This window comes from Portunus trituberculatus, chromosome 43, assembly GCF_017591435.1.
Source record: "Portunus trituberculatus isolate SZX2019 chromosome 43, ASM1759143v1, whole genome shotgun sequence".
NCBI classification, from domain to species: domain Eukaryota; kingdom Metazoa; phylum Arthropoda; class Malacostraca; order Decapoda; family Portunidae; genus Portunus; species Portunus trituberculatus.
Window position 1 is genome coordinate 11,304,411 of NC_059297.1, and position 9,269 is coordinate 11,313,679.

Sequence of the window (9,269 nt, forward strand, 5' to 3'; positions counted from 1 at the left end):
GCTCCTCCACTAATTACTATTGCCTTGGCTGGCCTCCATAATGACTCATCCTTCATCCTCGGAGTCTGCCTCCCTCACAGGATCTCTAAGTATTTCCTTGTGTCTACCTGCATTACTTCTCTAGTTATACTAATTTCTTCTTGATATTCACTCCCGTGGCCTGCTCTCGTCTCATACATAAAAGTTACGGCATCCTCGAATAAAATCTTTCCCTAAGTGCAGCCTTATATGTATATGTTCCCAGTGCATGTGTACTTTTAATACTACCTCCACCATAAGAATAGCAATGATAAAAATAACACTAATATCCCTTACTATGAATTCGGTTACCTCCAGTTTCTTGAAATTATTTGCTTTCACTACAACAACAAGAGCAATGACGATGATTACAAAGATAATAACGATACCTCCTGTTCAGTAGTGGAAACCCCCCACGTTATCTCTAATTTCTGGAAATTATCTAGTGTGACTACAAGAACAAAAACAATGATTGAATTAATAATAATAAAGATAATAATAATAATAATAATAATAATAATAATAATAATAATAATAATAATAATAGTACTTCCTATTCATTATCCCGTTAACCGAATCTCTTGAAATTATTTGCTTGACTACAACAACAATAACAATGATGGTAATATTTTTTGATGTAAAAGCAGAAAACCGGAACAATATCACCTATTAAGTATGGTCTAGCACGCAATGCAAGTACGCTTCTTTTTTTCTGCCTTTCTCGAAATTACGTCCTGTAACTACAAGATCAATGATAGTTGTAGTGATATAAATAATAATAATAATAATAATAATAATAATAATAATAATAATAATAATAATAATATGCTTGCCAGTCTAAAGTAATGGTGTAAACATCATCTCTAATAGCTTGAAATTCTCGGCATCGTAACAAATAAATAACTAAAAACGTCTCACTTGATTCTGATTTTAATTAAACTAACAATTGTAAAGTTTACTAGCAACTTCATAATATAATTGCAGGAGAGAGAGAGAGAGAGAGAGAGAGAGAGAGAGAGAGAGAGAGAGAGAGAGAGAGAGAGAGAGAGCAGAACGCGGGGAAGAGTGCCCAAACATGTAGCCAAACCAATATCCAAAATTCAGGACATAAAATTCATCACAAATAATCTTTTCCTTTTCCTTTTCGCGTGAGAGGAGGAAAATGCCACGGCGTATGACGAGGCGACAAGCGGCCCCAAGCAATTCCTCTGCGTCCCCGCCTAGTGAGTGTGTGTGGAAGGAGGGGAGAGGAATCACATCCTTAATACTGTAAACTTCCACTAAGGAGCCATGTGAGGGGGAACAGGGGAGCGTTAGAGGTTGTATTTCGTATTTACATCAATTAGTCTGCGTTTTTCGTTCTTTTCGAGGTGCTTTCCTATTATATTGGACCGTAAATACTGAGTTGAAAGTAATTTTTTTAGTTTTTTTTTATTGTAATATTGTTATTATATGATATTGGTAAATACACGGTCACTAAAATATGTCTACCTGTATGTGTGTGTGTGTGTGTGTGTGTGTGTGTGTGTGTGTGTGTGTGTGTGTGTGTGTGTGTGTTTCTTTCCCTTACGAGGCTTCATGACAACTCTAGGTAGTTCCCGGAACGGCCTGTGTTGGCTGGCTTCTTGTCTCCATCTCCAAGCCGGGTTTCCCCTTGAGCCCCTCGCACCGCTACCACAGGGTTTCTCGCATGCCGCAACACACTGACCGGAGCTTGGAGGGATTTAATTTCAACATGATTCCTTTGCTTCAAATTCACCAAAGATTCTTCAAAAGTGAATTTATGAATATTTTTGTCTCTACACATAACTTTGAAATAGTTGTGCGTGAATGAGTTATGCAAAAATTTTCTCAATATGGTTACATAACTAATACAGTCGTGCGTAGGTGGCCAATGAAATGATTCCGATATCGCGATTTTTTAAAAGATAAATTATTATTTTTATACCATAATTTTTTTTATATGTTGCCGCAAGAATATAATGATGCAGTGTACTGTAATGAGAAGCCAGGTTATCAGAAACTGGCCTCGTTAAAATTCCATAACACACACAGAGGAGTGGAGACGATACTTGTAATGTTTGGAATGACGAGTTCAGGTGTGTGTGTGTGTGTGTGTGTGTGTGTGTGTGTGTGTGTGTGTGTGTGTGTGTGTGTGTGTGTGTGTGTGTTAAAAGGACAGGTCTTAAAAATATGGTAACATGAACGCAGAAATTCTATAAATAAGTCTCTTGAATGTGCCTCCATGCATTTACAATCAATTTGGTAGGAAGCTTCAATCTCAACTGGAGATTTGCTTCATTGCTATACTATTCTTTCTTCTGTATGTCTCCATCCCATTCATTACTGTTTTTGTCTCTCTCAGTGAAACTCAGTCCACCACGCTGTGATACTGCTTCATGGAATTAGTGTATTACGTAGCCGTCATTTTCAATTGGATTTCATAAAGCTTTCAATTTAGATTTTGAGAAGATTGTAGTATACCTTATATCCGTACGCATGTCTGTGTGTGTGTGTGTGTGTGTGTGTGTGTGTGTGTGTGTGTGTGTGTGTGTGTGTGTGTGTGTGTGTGTGTGTGTGTGTGTGTCTCGTATTTTTAGGTTTAATACACGAGTTCAAAAACCTTTAAATCATTACCTCACTCCTACACCGCGAGACAGAGAGATGAAGGCATGCAAGCAGCAGGGATCAGGCAGCACCCGGCCACCAGTCACCGCACGCCACGGAAAAAAAAAAAAAAAAAGTTGCAAAAAAAAAAAAAAAAAAAAAACTCGCCGTTCCAGTGACGCGACACCAAGCGGCGACTTAATAGACTAAACTTTTCTCGCCAATGGAAATGGAAATGGACTTAACAGTATTATCCTCTAACTGTTTCATGTAGCAATCCAACAAGGGAGAGAGAGAGAGAGAGAGAGAGAGAGAGAGAGAGAGAGAGAGAGAGAGAGAGAGAGAGAGAGAGAGAGAGATTCCAGGCGCCCTCTGTAACCTGTCATGCTTCTTTCTTTCCCTCTTCTGGTGCATCTCAGGGGCCTCACGAAGGTCATCCCTCCCTCCCTCCTCCGCACCTCTCTCGACTCTCTCCTCTGCCTACGACCTCACCACCTCCGCACACCCCTCACCCCCCCCTTGACGCGCACATTTATTACGCTGTGCCACTAAAACATTATAAGTCTTTTAAAAGCACTCGAGGCGTCCTACACTCCTGGCTCGTATTCATGAAATGTTCTGGTTATTGCTGGAAACTTTTTGTATATAATGACGACTTTTTGACCTCGCCTACTGCAGCTGAAGGACGCCTGCTCATTCCTGCTGCTCACTATATACTTCACCCACTCACGCCTCATCTTATTACTGTCTACATTGCCTGCTTCTGGTCCTCTCTATTTGCTGTTGAGCCTGCCTGCTTCGTGGGTGCACCCCTGTCGCCCGAGAGACGTCAGCCCGACACTCGCTCCGCCCCAGGCAAACACTCCTATCCCCCCCAAGATCTCCCCACTGCACCATTGCTTTCTCCCCTCCTCCGTCTCCCCAGCGACACTATACCCCTTTCTCGCTCTCATCCCTGTTTACTAACACCTAAACTTCTACTCTCTCTCTCTCTCTCTCTCCTTCATCTCACTTACCCAGCCTTCTCTTCCCTCATGTTTTTCCGTTATCATTCTCATCCAGAGGCCTCATCTTTCTTCTCTTTTTCCTCTCACCCTCCTTCCGACACTTATTTCTTCCCCGTTTCGTCTCAGCACTACCGAACCTCCAGTTCGGTGATGCATTCCTCTTCTCCATATTCCATCTACCATCACCTCTTCAATCCTCTTCTATTTCCAGACCATCGTTTTCATTCCTCTTCCTCCAATCAGTTATATCTCCACGATTATATTTCTTCCCCTTTCTTGCTTTATTTGTTGTGCAAGTCCCCTTCTATTCATTGTCTGTCTTGAGCATCAAACACTCAAACCTACCTACCCTGCTACCTGTTCACTCTCCGTACAGACACGCGGCCATCAGAGAAAGCAGCAATCTCAGCAACGGACAAATCTATAGTTCTTATTGGTTTTGTAATTACCTTTTTTATTCTTTTCCTTTCGCTTACTCATTCGAGACACCGTTAATAGAGTCAGAAATGAACAAACGAACAAATAACCACCTAGCTGCAACTCACCCATGCGGGAGCAAGTACCCACACACACACACACACACACACACACACACACGGTAGCTGAGTGGTTAGAGTGCTGGCTTCACAAGCCAGAGGACCGGGGTTCGATTCCCCGGCCGGGTGGAGATATTTGGGTGTGTCTCCTTTCACGTGTAGCCCCTGTTCACCTAGCAGTGAGTAGGTACGGGATGTAAATCGAGGAGTTGTGATCTTGTTGTCCCGGTATGTGGTGTGTGCCTGGTCTCAGGCCTATCCGAAGATCGGAAATAATGAGCTCTGAGCTCGTTCCGTAGGGTAACGTCTGGCTGTCTCGTCAGAGACTACAGCAGATCAAACAGTGAAACACACACACACACACACACACACACACACACACACACACCCCACGTAGTGTAGTGATTAGCACGCTCGGCTCACAACCGAGAGGGTTCTCACAACCGAGAGGGTCCGGGTTCGAAATCCCGGAAAGCGGCGAGGCAATTGGGCAAGCCTCTTAATGTATAGTCCCTGTTCACCTAGCAGTAAATAGGTACGGGATGTAACTCGAGGGGTAGTGGCCTCGCTTTCCCGGTGTGTGGTGTGTGTTGTGGTCTCAGTTCTACCCGAAGATAAGTCTATGAGTTCTGAGCTCGCTCCGTAATGGGAATGGCTGGCTTGGTGACCAGGAGACGACCGTGGTGAAAACACACACAGACACACACACACACCTGCATACATATGAACAAGTCTTGTGAATTATTTCTTAAAAATGTTACCGTATTCCGAAAAAACAAACAAACAGATTTTCATGGTTATATTATAGCTAGCGGTTTCAAGACTACTGCCAGTACAAAAGGGGAAATGTGTTCCATCCTAATAGCGAGATCCCGAGCTAACGGTCGACTTGGCTGACCGGCTCAGCTGCAACATGTTTCTGTGCTGTAATCACCGAAGTACTCGTCTTGTATGGGCTGCCAATTTCCTGGAAACAGGCCATAGAGTCATCCTCGTACGCACCTACAGGTACTTTGTCACTGGAATGACCAAAGTGCGCAGCTTCATTCATCGTTTGCTGTGTTCCTCCAGCAGCTCATCAAGGTCAAAAGACTTTAGTCCAAAGGACTTTACTTTGATGCGTTGCTCCAGTACAGTTGGTACTCGGTCGAACATATGACAGAATCTCATGAACCTAATATATACAAAAAGGGCAAAACCAAACACAAGTCTCTGATAAAAGCCCTGGTCACTTCAATGCCTTGCTTGTCACTAACCTTACCAACATGCTCAAGTTAAGAAAAAAAAAACTTCACACCTTGCAGTATCAACGGATTACTGATATCACAGCGGATATCAGGACGAATAATTTTCAAAACTATCCAACCTTAACAATAAATTCCACTATCAGGTGCATCCACAATGTCAACATACTACATCCATACATATCATATATACACAAACAGAGAGAGAGAGAGAGAGAGAGAGAGAGAGAGAGAGAGAGAGAGAGAGAGAGAGAGAGAGAGAGAGAGAGGTTGGGTGGGGACGGAACCACGATTAAGCATCTTTCAGTCTCATAGAGCGAAAGATTTTAGTATGAAAAACCACAAAGGCCAGAAAAAGGGAATGTATCAACATTTACTTTGGCAGTCCATCGCAGGCAAAATGAGATGCCGCTGAGAAAATCACGCGGTAGGATTCCTAGAAGCAAGACATACTAATACGTTATTTTTTTCTATACGTGGATGAGATGATGAGGAATATGAGGATGAAAAAAAATCGATCTGCAGCCACCCAAACATCACTAGTCCCTCGCAGAAGCTAGCATCATTAAAAATTTCCTCATATACACTCGGGGGAACACCTGCTTGCTGCCCGAGGCTACCTCCGTGCAACTCTTCGGAATATTAAATGCAGAGACGGTGAAAATATTGTACTCCTCACCGATCTGTAAACTTCTGGTGCGATTTTTCGGTCTAAATATAGCACAGAAACTGTTGCAATACCTCCACTGCGCCACAAGACCCCCACGCGTAATGGCATGTGTACTGCACCAACTCATTTTTCTCGTGTCGCCTCATGACAGCTCCAGCCACCCTTTTATGTAAAGCCCGCCATAGGAGCGCGCACGCGCGTAAAAAAAAAACACACACACACACACACACACACACACATATATATATATATATATATATATATATATATATATATATATATATATATATATATATATATATATATATATATATATATATATATATATATATATATATATATATATATATATATATATATATATATATATATATATATATATATATCGTAAATCTTTAAAACAGGACCTCCTCTCTAATCCGTGCAATAATAACAAAATGATGAGTAGTTAATGGAGAACACGTACCTTGTGGTCTTGTTTGGGGGTCACACACGGTTATGTTACATTGCCTCACTGAAATTAGAGACGTCACTCGGAGTTTAAGTCCAAATAGTAAACATTGTTACTGTCTATTGTATATATCTGGGATTTGTGGGTAACAGGAAGTGACTGTCTGTTGTTCACATCCTGGGTTTGTGGGTAACTGCTGAATAGGATTCTTATTGTGTCTATACTTCTTTTGTCCAATGACGTGCCACCACCTCTTAACACCACGAGCTGAGACAATGGGAATTTGCTCTATGTATTCGTAGGCGGGGCACAGCTGGGCAGACAGGTGCACAGAGACATCTGTGTGCGCAGTTCAGCCAAGGCCACCAGTGACATTAGTTGTAAAGATTGCGAATATGATTACTGGGAAATCATCTCTCCTGCGATGCAAGTCAGTGTACAATCGAGAAGAGGACCAGCCAGGACCTTCATCCTTTCGTTAAGGTATTGTGAGGAGGGGTATTGGTAGCTATAAGAGAACCGGTGTGGGGGGGAGGGAAGCTGCCTCAAAGCAAGGTTTATGTTAGGGTTAGGTTAGTGTTGTCGGGGAGGGGGTCCCGGGGGGTTAGGTTACGTTAGGTTAGGTTTTTGTCCTTAGATTTTTTTGGATCGCCATATCTCGCCTCTTTTGGCTACCCCCCCAAAACCTTCGATTCCCCACGTGCCCCCAAGCTTGTTGGGGGGAAGAGGGGTAATACAAAAGAATATGTAAGGAGTTGCTGTTCTATAGATTTACCATATATATATATATATATATATATATATATATATATATATATATATATATATATATATAGAGAGAGAGAGAGAGAGAGAGAGAGAGAGAGAGAGAGAGAGAGAGAGAGAGAGAGAGAGAGAGAGAGAAAATAAATAAATAAATAAAATAAAATAAAAATAAAAAGATGGGATACCGACCTCGCCAGATCAACTTCTTGCGGCAGCGGGATCGAGGAGCTGCCAGTGTGTACCACGGGGAACCTTTTCTAGGAGCAACATCTTACACTTATAAGACATTTTAACTTAATACTGATAGATATGAAAGTCGGATAATTGTGTCTAACAAGGAGTGATATTCCTTTGGTTCCGGGTAATCCCTGATACTTACTGCGCTTGCATAAAGAGAATCCATGTATACAAAAATGTTACAGCTTTTATATAGTATTAAGCTAAACTGATTTGTCAAGCTCAATATATAACGAAATACCTAAATTTCGAAAAACTGGTGTGGGTGACTAATGCAAACTCACTACACTTGATAAAAGGAAAACAACAGCTCGCCTGGAACTCCTCACTCCTTAGCACTTGCTACTTCGCTCCCAAATTTATTCTCCTTGGCGACACATTTTTGAACCCCACACTGGAGGTTATCACGTGTCCTCGAAAAGCTAGGCGCCTCCTCCCACAACACCAGAGTTAGGGGTTCCACTGGTGGGTGAAGGTGGGCCGCGGCGCCGGAGTGACAGCGGGTGGAGGTCAGGTGTCTGGCCTCGTCCTTCGTCCCAGATCACATCGCTCACAGAAGTTTCTCTCAAGCTATATACATCTTAATTCATGCGATCCCTTCAGCAACTATCAGAACTTCGTATATATTCATATGTTCCTTGGAAGGAATGCAACACTGACAGCGAGAGCACAAATAACAACCTCACAGCCTGCAGAGCTGAACGAAAATAGTTCCTTCCAAGAAGTCGGGATGGCCGGCCGAGGTCCACTAACGCAATCCAACAACCAACCACATGCTGCCAATACACAATCACTTCTGCTTTTCAAAAACACAATTCACAAACAAGCCAGTGAAGACCACAAAACTTAACGGAGAGGTGTTTTGGCCTCGCCTACACAAGTATTCTTACCACCACTACGCATAACTTGCTTCACACGGCGAGAGAAGCAAAGCAACCTTCTCGTTATGGTCAACACTGCACATTCACTTCTAAGTCCATTTTAGCTTCCCAAATTAACAATAACACTCCAATATAACAGTTTAAAGTTTTCCGTCACTGTTTCCCATCTTCACTTTGCAAACACTCACACTGAAACACGTCAAGACCCGAGCTACAGGTGACGCGTCCCCTTTCTCCTGGAGGGTTTTGTAAACTGGCTCCCTAGACCCCGCACAGCGTCGCCCTCGAGTTGCCGGATAGCGCCACATGGTAGTGAAGCGAGATCCACTTTACTTCCCTCACTTCACTCCCAATGGGTGCAAACTCTACAGGACATTACAGCAAACACGTATTATTCGTTTCCTCTGTTGTGGAATAAGAAAGATGTTCTGACAGGCGACAACACATGTGATGTTCCTTGAAGCAATATTACATCCTGCACAGCTGCACATCATTATTGTCCCCGATTATCTGCTTCAAAGCGACTCTGTGACCAACAACCAGGTCACGCTACTGGCATGAATGAACCCCAGTCATGTTGTGTCAAACTTCCATACGGCTTGATATCGAGCTACAATTTACACCTTTATGACAAAAAGTCACCGCAGTCCTCGCCTCACCTCAACTTGTCGCCTGTCTGGCACAGCATTTGTGGAGTCAACTTGGCGCCGAACTCAGAAAAATGAGGATCCGCATGAAAATAGTGATTAAGGTCACATTATCTTCCATGTTCCTTTATTTTCTGTTTAACAGAAAACCAATGTATATGTAACACCGCCCCCCTAGCAACACACACACACACACACACACACAC

The 9,269-nt window shown here is 42.7% G+C and overlaps 1 protein-coding gene across 2 annotated transcripts in view; it reads right to left on the reverse strand.

Moving 5' to 3' along the window:
* Positions 1-8,715, reverse strand: part of LOC123518233 — a 145,092-nt gene extending 136,377 nt beyond the window's left edge. Inside the window, exon 1 of one of the 2 annotated variants that reach the window (XM_045278953.1) lies at positions 8,605-8,715. The gene's annotated coding sequence lies outside the window, so the exon portion shown is untranslated. Of the gene's footprint in view, positions 1-8,425; positions 8,578-8,604 lie in introns of those variants that run through there. The other variant, XM_045278952.1, reaches the window with a different exon arrangement.
* Positions 8,716-9,269: the final 554 nt, after the last annotated feature.